Raw genomic sequence first — 14,996 nt, 5'->3', positions numbered from 1 at the left:
GCCCCTCTGTATTTCTATTATACCCCTCTATGATTCTGTGTTATACCCCTCTATGTTTCTGTGTTATACCCCTCTATGTTTCTGTGTTATATCTCTCTATATTTCCGTGTTATACCCCTCTATATTTCCGTGTTATACCCTTCTGTGTTTCTGTGTTATACCCCTCTCTGTTTCCATGTTATACCCCTCTATGTTTCTGTGTTATACCCCTCTATGTTTCTGTGTTATATCCCTGTATATTTCCGTGTTATACCCCTCTATATTTCCGTGTTATACCCTTCTGTGTTTCTGTGTTATACCCCTCTTTGTTTCCGTGTTATACCCCTATAAGTTTCTGTGTTATACCCCTCTCTGTTTCCATGTTATACCCCTCTATGTTTCCATGTCATTCTCCTCTATGTTTCCGTTTTATACCCCTCTATATTTCCGTGTTATACCACTCTATGTTTCCGTGTTATACCCCTATAAGTTTCTGTGTTATACCCCTCTCTGTTTCCATGTTATACCCCTCTATGTTTCCATGTCATTCTCCTCTATGTTTCCGTTTTATATCCCTCTATGTTTCCATGTCATACCCCTCTATGTTTCCATGTTATATCCCTCTCTGTTTCCATGTTATACCCCTTTATGACTCATGTCTCCACAACATCGTCTCAATGTCCTCATTTCAGATGGGAACAACTCCAGCTTTCCCAATTTATCCATGAAGTTGGCATCTCTCATTCAGTCAACTTAAACCTGTGTCTTCTAGTTTTGGATTCACCCATCCTTGGAAAAAGACTTTAGCATGGCCCTCATGGTTTTATAAACCTCTCTAAGGTCAACCCTCAGCATCCCAGTCTCAGTTCCCAACTGGGAATGTTGGCGCAAACTCTAATGTTAATTAGACATAGACCATGAGAGGAATACTGTCCTTGATCTTTTGCTTGTATACAAAGTTTTTTTTTAGAAATGAGGTTACCTTTAAATGGGAATGGGGATTGGGTCCAATCAGCCATTATGGTATTGAATGGCAGACAAGGCTTGAAGGGCCGAATGGCTTACTCTTGCTCCTTTTGCTTTCTGGGAGGTAGAGGGCAGTGGGTGAGTGGAACTCATTCCCAGTTAGGACACAGGCCGCAGGTTTTTGGATGAGCTCAAGTTTGGGTGATGAATGATTGGCCAAAAGCCCATCAGAACAGCCGAGAGTCCAGGCAACAAACTCTCAACTCCAACTAATGTGGGCCATGCAATCAGATCATCTCCTGGGACTGTCACCCAATGCCATTTCCCTCAGTCTTCTTCCACACCCTGGCCTGGAGACATAGGCCTTGTAGTTTTATTTATTTATTTTTACATCGCTACCAGCCAGGCAAAGGCACCAAAATGTTTAAAATCAAGTTCTGCTATTAAATTTGCTTTAGTTCCCCATGGCTCCCTCCTCATCTCCAGTTAGTATTGGGCCCATCTCTCTACAGTGAAGATCTGACCCCCGGGAGGTGTCTCTCAGTTCCGTGATCAGTCAATAAGCATTCACAATCGGTCTGGTTCTTTAAGACTTCACTCTTTGTTCCTTCATATGGCCGGGTGCAGAGTGTCCAGATAGAAGTTGAGCACTTCCGTATTCCTCGGAGGAGCTGCACACATGGCTTAAAACAGAAACATTTTTATCCTTTTCTTAAAGAAGAGTACAGGCCATGGTCACATTGTACATTCGGACAATTACCAATTAATACACAATATTGCTTTATTTATCAGTCTAGTTATTTCTATGCTGTAAAAAAAAATCACACAACACCAGGCTATAGTCCAACAGGTTTAATTGGAAGCACACTAGCTTTCGGAGCGACGCTCCTTCATCAGGTGATTGTGTTCACCTGATGAAGGAGCGTCGCTCCGAAAGCTAGTGCTTCCAATTAAACCTGTTGGACTATAGCCTGGTGTTGTGTGATTTTTAACTTTGTACACCCCAGTCCAACACCGGCATCTCCAAATCATAACCTCTGTTGAAGCAGACTGTGGTTAGTCAATTGTGCAGCTATAGCAGAATTGTTAATTTGCAGCCTAGAAACCATTGTGTCATGTTATTTGCATCGAGAAGCCATTTTATTGCCACCTAAGTTATTGAGAACATCTGTTAAGCGGTTGTTCCTGACAACAGTTAGTTACCTCAGCCTGTTTTCAGGTTTCAGATCCACAGCAGCAGGATCCAAAAGTTAAAGACATTATTTGGTTATTGTCTCACTGTGGGATCTTGCCATGTGCAATCTGCCTGCCATTTTCCTGTTTCACTTTAGAAGTATCTGTATTTCATTGACTGTAAAGTGCTTTGGCACACCGTGGGGTCTGGTTCCATGCTGTATGACTCAACAAATTCTATGGAAGTGTAGAACTTTCATACGTTGCAAGATTCGATTAGACATGGGTCAGAAAGCACAAATAATAACACACTTTGAAGACTGCAAGAGACACTGAAGATTCGAATACTGAAGATGTTAACCAGGGTTCATACAGAGTTTAAAACAGGAGAGCTGCTGTTAAAATTATAGGATAATTTAATGTCAAACCATTAACTTTAAAACTTTAAAACAACGAACATTCTCTTCAGGAAATCACAAGCTGAGATTTCTGACTTCATTGTTTTGATAAGACCCAAAGGAAAGGGGTCATTTCAATGTTCAGAAACCTCCATATCAGAATGTGCTGCTCTATAAATAACTGACCACACAGTTTCCAGAGCCCTCTGATGACTCAGTGCAGTCACGGACAGACCGATAGACAGGATACTGTCAGGTTGGTCTGAACTGCTCTGTGTCAAGAGTGTCGTGCTGGAAAAGCACAGCAGGTCAGGCAACACCCGAGGAGCAGGAGGGTCGACGTTTCATGCCTGATTCATTCCTGATGAAGGGCTGTTGCCCAAAACGTCGATTTTCCTGATACTGCCAGACCTGCTGTGCTTTTCCAGCACCACACACTCTCAACTCTAACCTTCAGCATCTGCAGTCCTCACTTTTGCCTGAACTGCTCTGACGTTGGTTGCAAGAGTCCACCGTCTGGGGCTCAATAGCTGCATAGGGTTACATAGGATAAGACCCAGATGTAGGCCATTTGGCCCATCCACTCCATGTCAGTCTTTATATGCACCCTGACCATCCTCCAATCTTTCCTCATCTGAATCTACCAATGTGCCCCTCGATTCCCTTTTCCCTTTAGCTGCTTGCTTAGCTTCCTTTTCAATGCATCAATACTATTTTCTCCATCCACTTCCTGTGTGAGCAGGTTTTACACTTTCACCTCGACTTGAGAAGATTCTTCTGAATTCCCATTTGGATTTCTTGGTGACTTTTGTTTTATTCTCTCATGGGGCGTGCTTACTGCTGGCTGGACCAGTGTTTATTGCCCATCCCTAGTTGCCCCTTGAGAAGGTGGGGGTGAGCTGCCTTCTTGAACTTTTGCAGTCCATGTGCTGTGGGTAGACCCACAATGCCCTTAGGGAGGGAATTCCAGGATTTTGACCCAGTGACACTGAAGGAACGGCGATGTATTTCCAAGTCAGGATGGGGAGGGGCTTGGAGGGGTACTTGCAGGTGGTGGTGTTCCCATGTATCTGCTGCCCTTGTCCTTCTGGATGGAAGTGTTTGTGGATTTGGAAGATACTGTCTGAGGAGCCTTGGTGAATCGCTACGGTGTATCTTGTAGATTATACACAATGCTGCTACTGAGCATCGGTGGTGGAGGGAGTGGACGTTAAGGGTAGTGAGTGGTATCACGTCTCAGAAACATTTCATTGCACCTCCATGTTCAATAATTACTTCTGAAGTTACAAAGACCAAATAGATAATCTAAATCTAGCACCTTCTGTCACTCTTAGGATATGTCAAAGAAACTAACAGACAGGGAAGCAATTGTGAAGTGCAGTCAGCGTTGAGATTTAGGAAAAGCAGCAGTTTGTGCACAGCAAAGTCCTGAAAGCAGGAATATCATATTGTCTGTGGTAACTGACCTTTTATCGATAAACTCTAGCTATGGTCTCCCCTGTTAAGTTTTCTTGTATTGTCTTGTAATACAGATTGAGTAGCATGGATTTCTTAAGGAGACATCATGTCTAAGTAACTTGCTAATAAAACTTGCTGGAATTCTTTGAAGATGTAACAGAGATGGTTAATGGGAGTAATGTTGTTGACGTAGTGTATGTGGATCTTTCAAACAGTGTTCAATACAGTGCCTCACAAGATAAGAAACAAAGGGGAATGGTTAATGGATATTTTTCTGACTGAGAAGGTCTTGTGGTGCAGTAGTAAAGTCTCACCTGCTCCAGAGATGTTCAGCAATATCTCTAAGCAGTTTGATGAGAAAATGTCCTTGCTTTCACCTGAATGAAGGTTTATAGTGAGGTTCAGAATAGACTTACAGGGTTGGAGGGTTTGAGCTTCAGGGAGAGGCTGAATAGCCTGGGGCTGTTTTCCCTGGAGTGTTGGAGGCTGAGGGGTGACCTTATAAAATCATGACAAGCATGGATAGGATAAATAGACAAGGTCTTTTCCCTTGGGTTGGGGAGTCCCAAACTACAGGGCGTATGTTTAAGGTGAGAAGGGAAAGATTTAAAGGGGACCTAAGGGACAACCTTTTCATGCAGAAAGTGTTGCATGTATGAAATGAAGCTGCCAGATAAAGTGGTGGAGGCTGGTACAATTATAACATTTAAAAGGCATCTGGATGGGTACATGAATAGGAAGGGATTAGAGGGATATGGGCCAAGTGCTGGTAAATGAGACTAGATTGGGTTGGGATATCTGGTCGGCATGGATGAGTTGAACCGAAGAGTCTGTCTCTGTGCTATGCATCTCTATGACTCTTTAAGTCTAGGTCAGTGTTGGGCCTCTTGCTTTTCCTAATATATATTAATGGTCTGGACGACTTCAAAATTTGCAAACAATGCAAAACCTGGAAGCTTTCAGGGGGACAATGTAGCATTTCAAAAAGACATTGACACTTTGGCAGAGTGGACAGATGGATAGCAGGTTCAGGTTAATGCAGAAGAGACGGAAGTAATGCATTTTGGTAAAAAGAATATTGAGAGAGAGTATAAAGTAAAGGGTTGTATTCTAGAGGGGATGCAGGACAGAAAGGCCTGGGTATATATGCACATAATTCCTTAAAGGTGGCAAGACAAGTGGAGGCAGCAGTCAATAAAGCAGACAGGATCCTGGGTCATAGAGTCCAAGAGTAGGGAAGTTTTGCTGAACCTGGGTAAAATCTCAGCTGGAGTACTGTGTACAGTTCTGGGGTATCACGTTCCAGGAAAGCAGAAGGATGAGGATGGTTCCTGTGATAAGACACTGAAGTTATGAGGTTGAATTGGAGAAATTGGGATTATTTTCTTTGGAGGAGAGAAAGCTGTGAGGAAACCTGATTGACATTCATTAGGGCTGATATCATGATTGAAAGTGGAGGTGAGGATTAAACAGTGGAGCCGACATGATGGGCTGAATGGCCGACATTTGCTCTGATATCTTATGGTTTTGGAACATAGAACATTACTTCGGCCCTCGATGTTGTCCCGACCTATGGAACTAATCTGAAGCCAATCTATCCTAAACTATTCCATTTTCATCAATATGTTTATCCACTGACAATTTAAATGCCCTTAAAGTTGGCGAGTCTACTACTGTTGAAGGCAGTATGTTCCACGCCTCTACTACTCTTTGAGTAAAGATACTACCTCTGTCATCTGTCCTGTATCTATCACCCCTCAATTTAAAGCTATGTCCCCTCATGCTAGCCATCACCATCTGAGGAAAAATGGTCTGTAATCATAAACTTTTAAAACTTTGTATTTATATAGCGCTTTTTGATGGCATGGCTTCACAGCTAACGAAATACATCATGGAATTTACTTACTGTTGTAGAGTCATATTGCACAGAATAAGCCCTTTAGCCCATCATGTCTATGCTAACCTTTATAATACACAATATAGGAAAAACAACAGCCAATTTGCAGAGGCTGCAAAAATTTAAATATAGTAACATGCTGATGGGCAGACAATCCAGTTAATTTTTTTTTTCTTTTTTTTTATTTGCCGATTATTTTTTTTTATTTTCTTTTTTTTTTCTTTTTTTTTCTTTTTTCTTCTCTTACTCTAACTGCAGTAGTGCTTATTTTTTCCCCAGCACCCATGGTGTGTGTGTGTGCAGGTGTGAGACACAGTGAAAGACACAAAGTGCACGAATCTTTATTCAATTGCCACCACCAGGAAGATATGAAAAACACCCAAGTGGCCAGTGACAAGCACTGCCCTTCACATCAAAGGGCAATGCTGTGTGATCAAAAACAGTGAAGGGGAGGGTAGAGACTAAATCAAAATAGAGTTGGACGGGGAAATAATGCACTCCACTCCCTGCGGCGCCCACCTCTCCCGAACGACTCCAGGGTGTTGGTGGACACCGCGTGCTCCTTCTCCAAGGACACCCGGGCTCTAACATAACCCCGGAAGAGGGGCAGGCAGTCGGCCCTAACGACCCCCTCCACGGCCCGCTGCCTGGACCTGGACAATCCAGTTAATGATGTTGACTGAGGGGTAGGTATTGGCCATGACTCCAGGATGACCCATCATGCTCTTCTTTGAAAGGTTGTGATGAATTTGTGCCACAACACAATGGGGAGCCATTCCCGCACATGATAAAGTTGCAGTCTAAATGTTAGATTGTCAGCTAAGAGTATTAGGTTGGCTTGACATAGACTAACAGTAAAGTCCAAGGTAGCCATTCTTAGGTCTGAGCAATCCCTAACCAACTGAAGGTTCTGAGGAAGAGTCACTCGAACCGAAAGGTTAACTCTGATTTCTCTCCACACGTGCTGCCAGACGTGCTGAGCTTTTCCAGCAACTTCTGTTTTTGTTTTTGATTGACAGCATCCTCAGTTCTTTCAGATTTTGCTTTGAAAGTTCTTCTATCTGATTTATCACGTGTTCCCTCTGGACGGCACGGTGGCACAGTGGTTAGCACTGCTGCCTCACAGCGCCAGAGACCTGGGTTCAATTCCCGCCTCAGGCGACTGACTGTGTGGAGTTTGCACGTTCTCCCCGTGTCTGCGTGGGTTTCCTTCGGGTGCTCCGGTTTCCTCCCACAGTCCAAAGATGTGCAGGTCAGATGAATTGGCCATGCTAAATTGCCCGTAGTGTTAGGTAAGGGGTAGATGTAGGGGTATGGGTGGGTTGCGCTTCGGCGGGGCGGTGTGGACTTGTTGGGCCAAAGGGCCTGTTTCCACACTGTAAGTAATCTAATCTAATCTAAACCCTGGTTCGAACCATTCAGTAAGTGATGAGGATGTGTAAGGAGGAAATTTCGTTAAATGAGATTCTCACCTTCCAATGTGAAAAATTGATTATAATGTGCCTTGTTGAAGAAAACAAAAAAGGTAACTTAACTCAACTTTTGATGAGAAGTTGAATTATCCAGAAGTTTTTTTTAGCGTAGGAGACTGAGGGGGTTCTTATAGAAGTTTATAAGATCATGAGGTGTATGGATAGGGTGAATGCACTCAGTCTTTTTCCCAGGGTTGGGGAATCAAGGATTAGCGGGTATCAGTTTAAGGTTAGAGGGGAAAGAATAAAAGGGAACCTGAGGGGCAACAGTTTTACACAGAGGGTGGAACAAGCTGCCAATGGAAATGGTTGAGGCGGGTACATTAACAACATTTAAAAGGCATTTGAACAAATACATGGATAAGAAAGGATTAGCAGGATATGGGCCAAGTGCATGGAAATGGGGTTAGTGTGGATGGACTTTTTTGATCGACATGGACCAATTTGGGCTGGAGGGCCTGTCTCCATGCTGTAGGGCTCTATGACTCTATGACTTAATGAATACTCTGGGATTAAGATTCCTATTCTCTAACTTTCTGCATGAAATCCTAATGTACTGAATCTAGCTTAAAGTGGCAGCATGTAACCATGGAGAAAGTGAGGACTGCAGATGCTGGAGATCAGAGCTGAAAAATGTGTTGCTGGAAAAGCGCAGCAAGTCAGAATCCTGAAGGGCTCGTGCCCGAAACGTCGATTCTCCTGCTCCTCGGATGCTGCCTGACCTGCTGTGCTTTTCCAGCAACACATTTTTCAGCATGTAACCATGACAGGTTGAGATGAATTATTACCGGCAATTCTCTAAAATTTCAAAGAATAAGAGGCAAACATACCAAACTCTTCAGGGGATAGACAGGGTAGATGTAGGTAAGATGTGGGTGGCACGGTGGCTCAGTGGTTAGCACTGCTGCCTCACAGCACCAGAGACCCGGGTTCAATTCCCGCCTCAGGCAACTCTCTGTGTGGAGTTTGCACGTTCTCCCTGTGTCTGCGTGGGTTTCCTCCGGGTGCTCCAGTTTCCTCCCACGGTCTAAAGATGTGCAGGTTAGATGAACTGGCCATGCTAAATCTCCCGTAGTGTTAGGTGAAGGGGTAAATGTAGGTGAATGGGTCTGGGTGGGTTGGTCTTCAGAGGGTCGGTGTGGACTTGTTGGGCCGAAGGGCCTGTTTCCACACTGTAAGTAATCTAATCTAATCTAATCTAACCTAATGTTTCCCCGGTTAGGAAGTGTCAAACGAAGGGACACAGTTTGCAAATAAGGGGGACACCACTGAGGTTAGAGATGAGAGGAAATTATTTCAGTCAGAAGGTCATGAACCTTTGGAGTTGTCTACCACAGAGGGCTGTGCAAGTTCAGTCTTTAGACCCTCAGTTGAAGGATTAAGAGCATAGAGGCACGTTTTTAAAGTGAAAGATAGGAGGTTTAGAGGAGATTTGAGGAAATAAGGACATCCCCCAGAGGGTGTTGTGGGTCTGGAATGCACTGTCTGGGTGATAATGAAGGTGGGTGGTCTCAAAGCCGCTAGAAAGTACAGGAATGAGCATTTGGAGGGCCCAGTGCAGGAAGGCATGACTGACAGAGCTGGTAGTAATGAGTAATGACCTCTTAGGGTCATACGGTCATACACTATAGAAACATACCCTTTGGCCCATCATGTCTGTGCTGACCAACAACACTGATCCCATTTCCCTGCACTTAGTCCATAACCCTGACATCCAGATGCTTCCTAAATGTTGTGAGAGTCCCTCCCTCCATCTCCCTCTCAGGGAGCACCTTCTGTATGCCTACCAGCCCCCCCGTGAATGCTCCAGTGTGTGACCAGGTCCGATGATTCTGCAAAGCACTTGTTACACATCTCACACTTGAATGGCACCTCTCCAGTAAAATGGTGTTGCTGTTTCATGCCAGATGAGGAGTGTGCACAAATTCAGTTACACAACTCAAACTGAATTGTTTCTCTCCCATGCGGTTACCCAGTGTTATAGGTTGTACACACCTGCGTATTTTGGGTTAAGGGATTCCAAGAAACTGTGGAGCTGCCTTTCACACAGCCTCTCACCTGCAGGAGTGAAAAGGTGGAAAGATAGTTTCTGAGATCTCCACATCTTAAACGTATGCCCTCTTGTCTTAAACATGTGGGTGGCATGGTGGCTGATGGTTAGCACTACAGCCTCACAGCACCAGAGACCCAGGTTCGATTCCAGCCTTGGTCTCCTGTCTGTGTGGAGTTTGCACGTTCTCCCCGTGTCTGTGTGGGTTTTCTCCGGGTGCTCTGGTTTCCTCCCACAATCCAAAGATGTGCAGGTCAGATGATTTGGCCATGCTAAATTGCCTGTAGTGTTAGGTGCATTAGGCAGAGGGAAGTGGGTCTGAGTGGGTTACTCTTCGGAGGGTCGGTGTGGACTGGTTGTCCCGAAGGTTCTGTTTCCACACTGTCGGGAATCTAATCTAATCAATGTTTGCAATGGAGAAGAGATTCTTACTATCTACTTTAACTGTGCCATTTTTTCTCTGCTGTACACCTCAATAATTGCAGAGATTGGTATATTTCCAATGGTGTGTAGGGTTATTGGGGTGGGGGAGCTGTGACTGTATTGGATGTTGAACTGGGTTCCTAATCCTGATGTGCTCCACTGAAATTCTCATTACAATGACTCTTGGTGGTGAGGTTTACACATACAAGTATCGAACTTTAACATTGGAATTCCTACGTTGCATGTCCCAATGCAGTAGGGGACCACAAAACCTTTGAAAGTTAATTCCAAGCAGAAAAGTATCAGGAGCTGAAGTCTTTTCACCAGGACACCACGCTGAGCCTATTCACCAGGACACCACGCTGAGCCTATTCACCAGGACACCACGCTGAGCCTATTCACCAGGACACCACGCTGAGCCTATTCACCAGGACACCACGCTGAGCCTATTCACCAGGACACCACGCTGAGCCTATTCACCAGGACACCACGCTGAAGTCTTTTCACCAGGACACCACGCTGAGCCTATTCACCAGGACACCATGCTGAAGTCTTTTCACCAGGACACCACACTGAGCCTATTCACCAGGACACCACGCTGAGCCTATTCACCAGGACACCACGCTGAGCCTATTCACCAGGACACCACGCTGAGCCTATTCACCAGGACACCACGCTGAGCCTATTCACCAGGACACCACGCTGAGCCTATTCACCAGGACACCACGCTGAGCCTATTCACCAGGACACCACGCTGAGCCTATTCACCAGGACACCACGCTGAAGTCTTTTCACCAGGACACCACGCTGAGCCTATTCACCAGGACACCATGCTGAAGTCTTTTCACCAGGACACCACACTGAGCCTATTCACCAGGACACCACGCTGAGCCTATTCACCAGGACACCACGCTGAGCCTATTCACCAGGACACCACGCTGAAGTCTTTTCACCAGGACACCACGCTGAGCCTATTCACCAGGACACCATGCTGAAGTCTTTTCACCAGGACACCACACTGAGCCTATTCACCAGGACACCACGCTGAGCCTATTCACCAGGACACCACGCTGAAGTCTTTTCACCAGGACACCACGCTGAGCCTATTCACCAGGACACCATGCTGAAGTCTTTTCACCAGGACACCACGCTGAGCCTATTCACCAGGACACCACGCTGAGCCTATTCACCAGGACACCACGCTGAGCCTATTCACCAGGACACCACGCTGAAGTCTTTTCACCAGGACACCACACTGAGCCTATTCACCAGGACACCACGCTGAGCCTATTCACCAGGACACCACGCTGAAGTCTTTTCACCAGGACACCATGCTGAGTCTTGGTGTCTTTTCAATTAGCAACACCAATTGTAGAATTTGTGAAATCATTTTTTGGGGATATTTAATGCCCATCAATGGAGCCTCAGTGTAACATTTGGCTCATTTGATTTATTTATTGTCATGTGTGTCGTTGTTACAAATTACAGTGAAAAGTGTTATATAGTGTCTCTGCTCTCTGGCACTATGTTAAAAGACGGAAAAATAAACCAAAACACAGAACACAAAGGCAGAAAAATGATGTCCTTCTTGGTAAGTGCTCCGCCATGGTCTGTGTGCCTGGACGCCAGGCACAAGACCCCTTCGCCATACCACCACAGATGTGACGAAAATCGCCAAACTTTGGCACCATCTTGCCTCAACCAATGCCCCTCCCTCATTATGGGTCCACACCAATGTAGATGCCACCTGTGCCCTCCCCCACAATGGGTCCATGCCAATGCAGACACCATTGATGGCACCGCATTGGCCCAAACACAACTCTGCCGCAGCCAGGTGTCTGCTTTGGGCCCACCTCGCCAATGCTGCCGCTGCCGGTGGGTCTCATACTGGGTCCAAACCCAGCCCCTGCCCCGCTGCAGTAGCCATGAGTCAGTGGGAGCGGAACTTGCCGGGAACTTACCTCCCACCGTTGCTGCTTTGAATCCACGTGGCCTCACCCATTCGCTGCCGCCGATATGTGACGGTGCTGCTCCTTTAACAAGGTTATGTTGTTCACAGTCTTTATTTGAGAGGGATTTGTAAACATCAGAGGTTCCAATATGTCTGGAAACATCTACTTGGGAAAGCTTTTTAGCCTTTCTTTTAAAACACTTGTACAATGGAAAGAGAATGGCCAGTTCTCCCAGATCAGGGTTTGCTTTGGTTTTAACAAACTGTTTTGTTTGCAGCTGCTGGTCATGTTTTAGCTGGGGACCCAGAGAAACTGCTCCATGCTGATCCTCTCCCACACTGACATCTCTCTTTGTAAGAACCTGCGTTTGATTTTACCTCTTTCTGCCAAGGTGGTTTTTATGGGAATGCTGCAGGTATTTGGAACAGCATCATTAAGTTGTGATTGAGTCGATTGGGCTTTCGGATAGGTTATGTTACGTTACAAAATACCGTGCAAGAACTGTAACAAACACTACATTGGACAAACAGGCAGAAAACTAGCCACCAGGATACGTGAACACCAACTAGCCACAAAATGACATGACCCTCTCTCACTTGTATCCTCAGACAGATGAGGAAAGACACCACTTCAACTGGGGCAACACATCCATCCTAGGACAAGTCAAACAAAGACACGCACAAGAATTCCTAGAAGCATGGCATTCCAACCGGAACTCTATCAACAAACACATCGAGTTAGACCCCATCTACCACCCCCTGAGAAAAGGAACCAGAAGTGATGTCACCCCAGGAAATGACATCACCACGGAAATGGCATCACCAACTCAAAGTAACCTAAACATATAAATAGAAAGCAGGAATCATGAACAGTGTTTTGCCCAGAGGCCCACCGAAAATGTTACCTAGTATGGTGATGAAACGTCTGGAAATGAACCTTCCAGCTCAGCGAGCAAACCTACATCCAAGATTATGTTATTCTAAATTCGGTTCTCTTCTGTTTGTCTGTAAAGAAATTCTGTTTTGTTTCAAACAAAGTGCTTGGGCAAGCTGCATCACTCCTGGAATATCCGCTTCACTCCTACTTAAACCAACAAGCAAAATGAGGGTCTGGGCTACTTTCTTGAAATGCTTCGAGGGGGTCTGGCCTGGTCCATCAGCACAAGTGAGCTCTTCACCAAGAGGTACATAAAACAAAATAGAAGAGAAAAAAAGAAAAGGACAGAGATAAAGAAAAGAAGCAAAAAGCAAACAAGCCCCAGGCTCAGAAGCCCTACTCCACCGCCATCTTACTAAAAAACCTGAAAGAGCCGTGGGTGTTGTCAATCAGGAGCAGGGGCAGGGGGTGCTGGGTCAGGGAGCTAGGGCCAGCCAGTCCGGCAGAATCTGTAAAGAATAGTCAGAGTTAATGTTTCGGGTGACCCTTCCACTGGTTTTCCTTCGGAGATGCTACTGGATTAGCTGGGCTTCTTTTGCAATTTTGTAAATAATATTTTGTAATTATCTCTCTGCCATATTTAATCGGATTATAGGTCATCCCTTCACTTGTTATTCAACTGTTGACACTTTACTCACTCTGTCTGACACTCTTGATCACCCACAGAGATTTATTATCCGACAATCCACTCACACCGTCTGTATGATCTTTTGATCTCCCTGCCCGTTAATTCTGTGCGCTTGTCTCTCACTTCACCCGACAAAGGGGCTACGCTGCAAAACCTTGTGATTTCAAATTAAACCTGTCAGATATAACCTGGCGTTGTGTGATTTCTGTCTTCATCCACCCCAGTCCAACATCGGCTCCTTCACATCATGGTGACCAGAAGTTGGAAATACATCACCGAAAAGTTCTGACTGGATGGTCAGTCTATGCCATTACAGTCAGATCCTCAAATAGGATTTGGATCAGTTATCAGGAGATGAGAGAGCTACAAACAGTGCCAGTGCCCTTGCCTAGTCACCTAGTCAATGATGTGGAAAACACTGCTGCTGTGTTCTGACCTATCCTCTGTTGGTTCTTATTGTTTATTCTTACAACATTGCAATTACATTTGCTGCGGCTGGTTTCCTGCTGGAGGTGAGAGAAGGAAGTGTGGGGACGTTGTGTTATCACCGTTGTAAACCCTCGCTCATTAAAGGAACACAGCCCTGCAGAATGAATTACTGAAATCAAACCCTTCACAGCCTCAGAAAAATCATGTCTCACTGGGGTCCTTGTAGAGTTCACATGGAGGTTATGTTACTGGAATGGAAATGCAGAGAATGAGCCTCAGAACAGAAACGTCTACGTGGGACCAGTTGTAAAGTAGGATATTGTAAATGCTGAAAATCTGAATGTCAAGTGGTGGGTACACCCTGAGTGGGTGAAGGTATTGGGTTTGGTGCATGCTGTTGGTTTAGGGCTGGGATGGTAGGATGGCGGTGGTGGGGGGGGGAGGAGTTGGTTTGTTCAGTATCCATGGGAAGTGAGGGTGGGTGAGGGGCTTTGATATAACAAGGGCAGGGAGGGCAGGCAGTGGGATGGAGGTGAGAAACAGAGGAAGGACATGTGTCAGGATTCTGTCTGCAAGGAATCAGGGTGGGATGTGGGGTAAGGTGACGTGAGGTGGGGTCAGCTTTACAGTTTGCCTGGAGTTAGAACAGACTTGAGTTTCTCTAATAGTTCCTGCTGATCCTGCTCCGAGCCAGAACCATCAACAGGCCCGAACCCTGAGCTGAGGACTTTATCAGAGTGTTCCAGCAGAGTAAACTGTCAGGATAGACACACAAGTGACACACACATACATACAGACACACACTCACAGACAAACAGAGACACACCCAGACCCACACACTTGCACCCAGACACACACACCCAAACACACACACATACAGACAAACACACTCACAGACACACACACTCACAGACAAACAGAGACACACCCAGACCCACACACTTGCACCCAGACACATACCCAGACATACACACACCCAGACACACACACATACAGACAGACACACACTCACAGACACACACTGACCCACACACTTGCACCCAGAGACATACCCAGACACACACACTTACACCCAGACACACACAAACATACAGACAGACACACACACACACAGACAAACACACACACACCCAGACACAGAAACTTATACCCAGGAACACACTCACAGACACACAGGCGCGCGCACACACACACAGACATTACTCACAGACACACACACACACACCCGGACACAC

The sequence above is a fragment of the Chiloscyllium punctatum genome, chromosome 12 (genome assembly GCF_047496795.1).
Source record: "Chiloscyllium punctatum isolate Juve2018m chromosome 12, sChiPun1.3, whole genome shotgun sequence".
In the NCBI taxonomy this organism is placed as follows: Eukaryota; Metazoa; Chordata; class Chondrichthyes; order Orectolobiformes; family Hemiscylliidae; genus Chiloscyllium; species Chiloscyllium punctatum.
The sequence above is the reverse complement of the archived record's forward strand: the minus strand, read 5'-3'. Positions refer to the sequence as shown.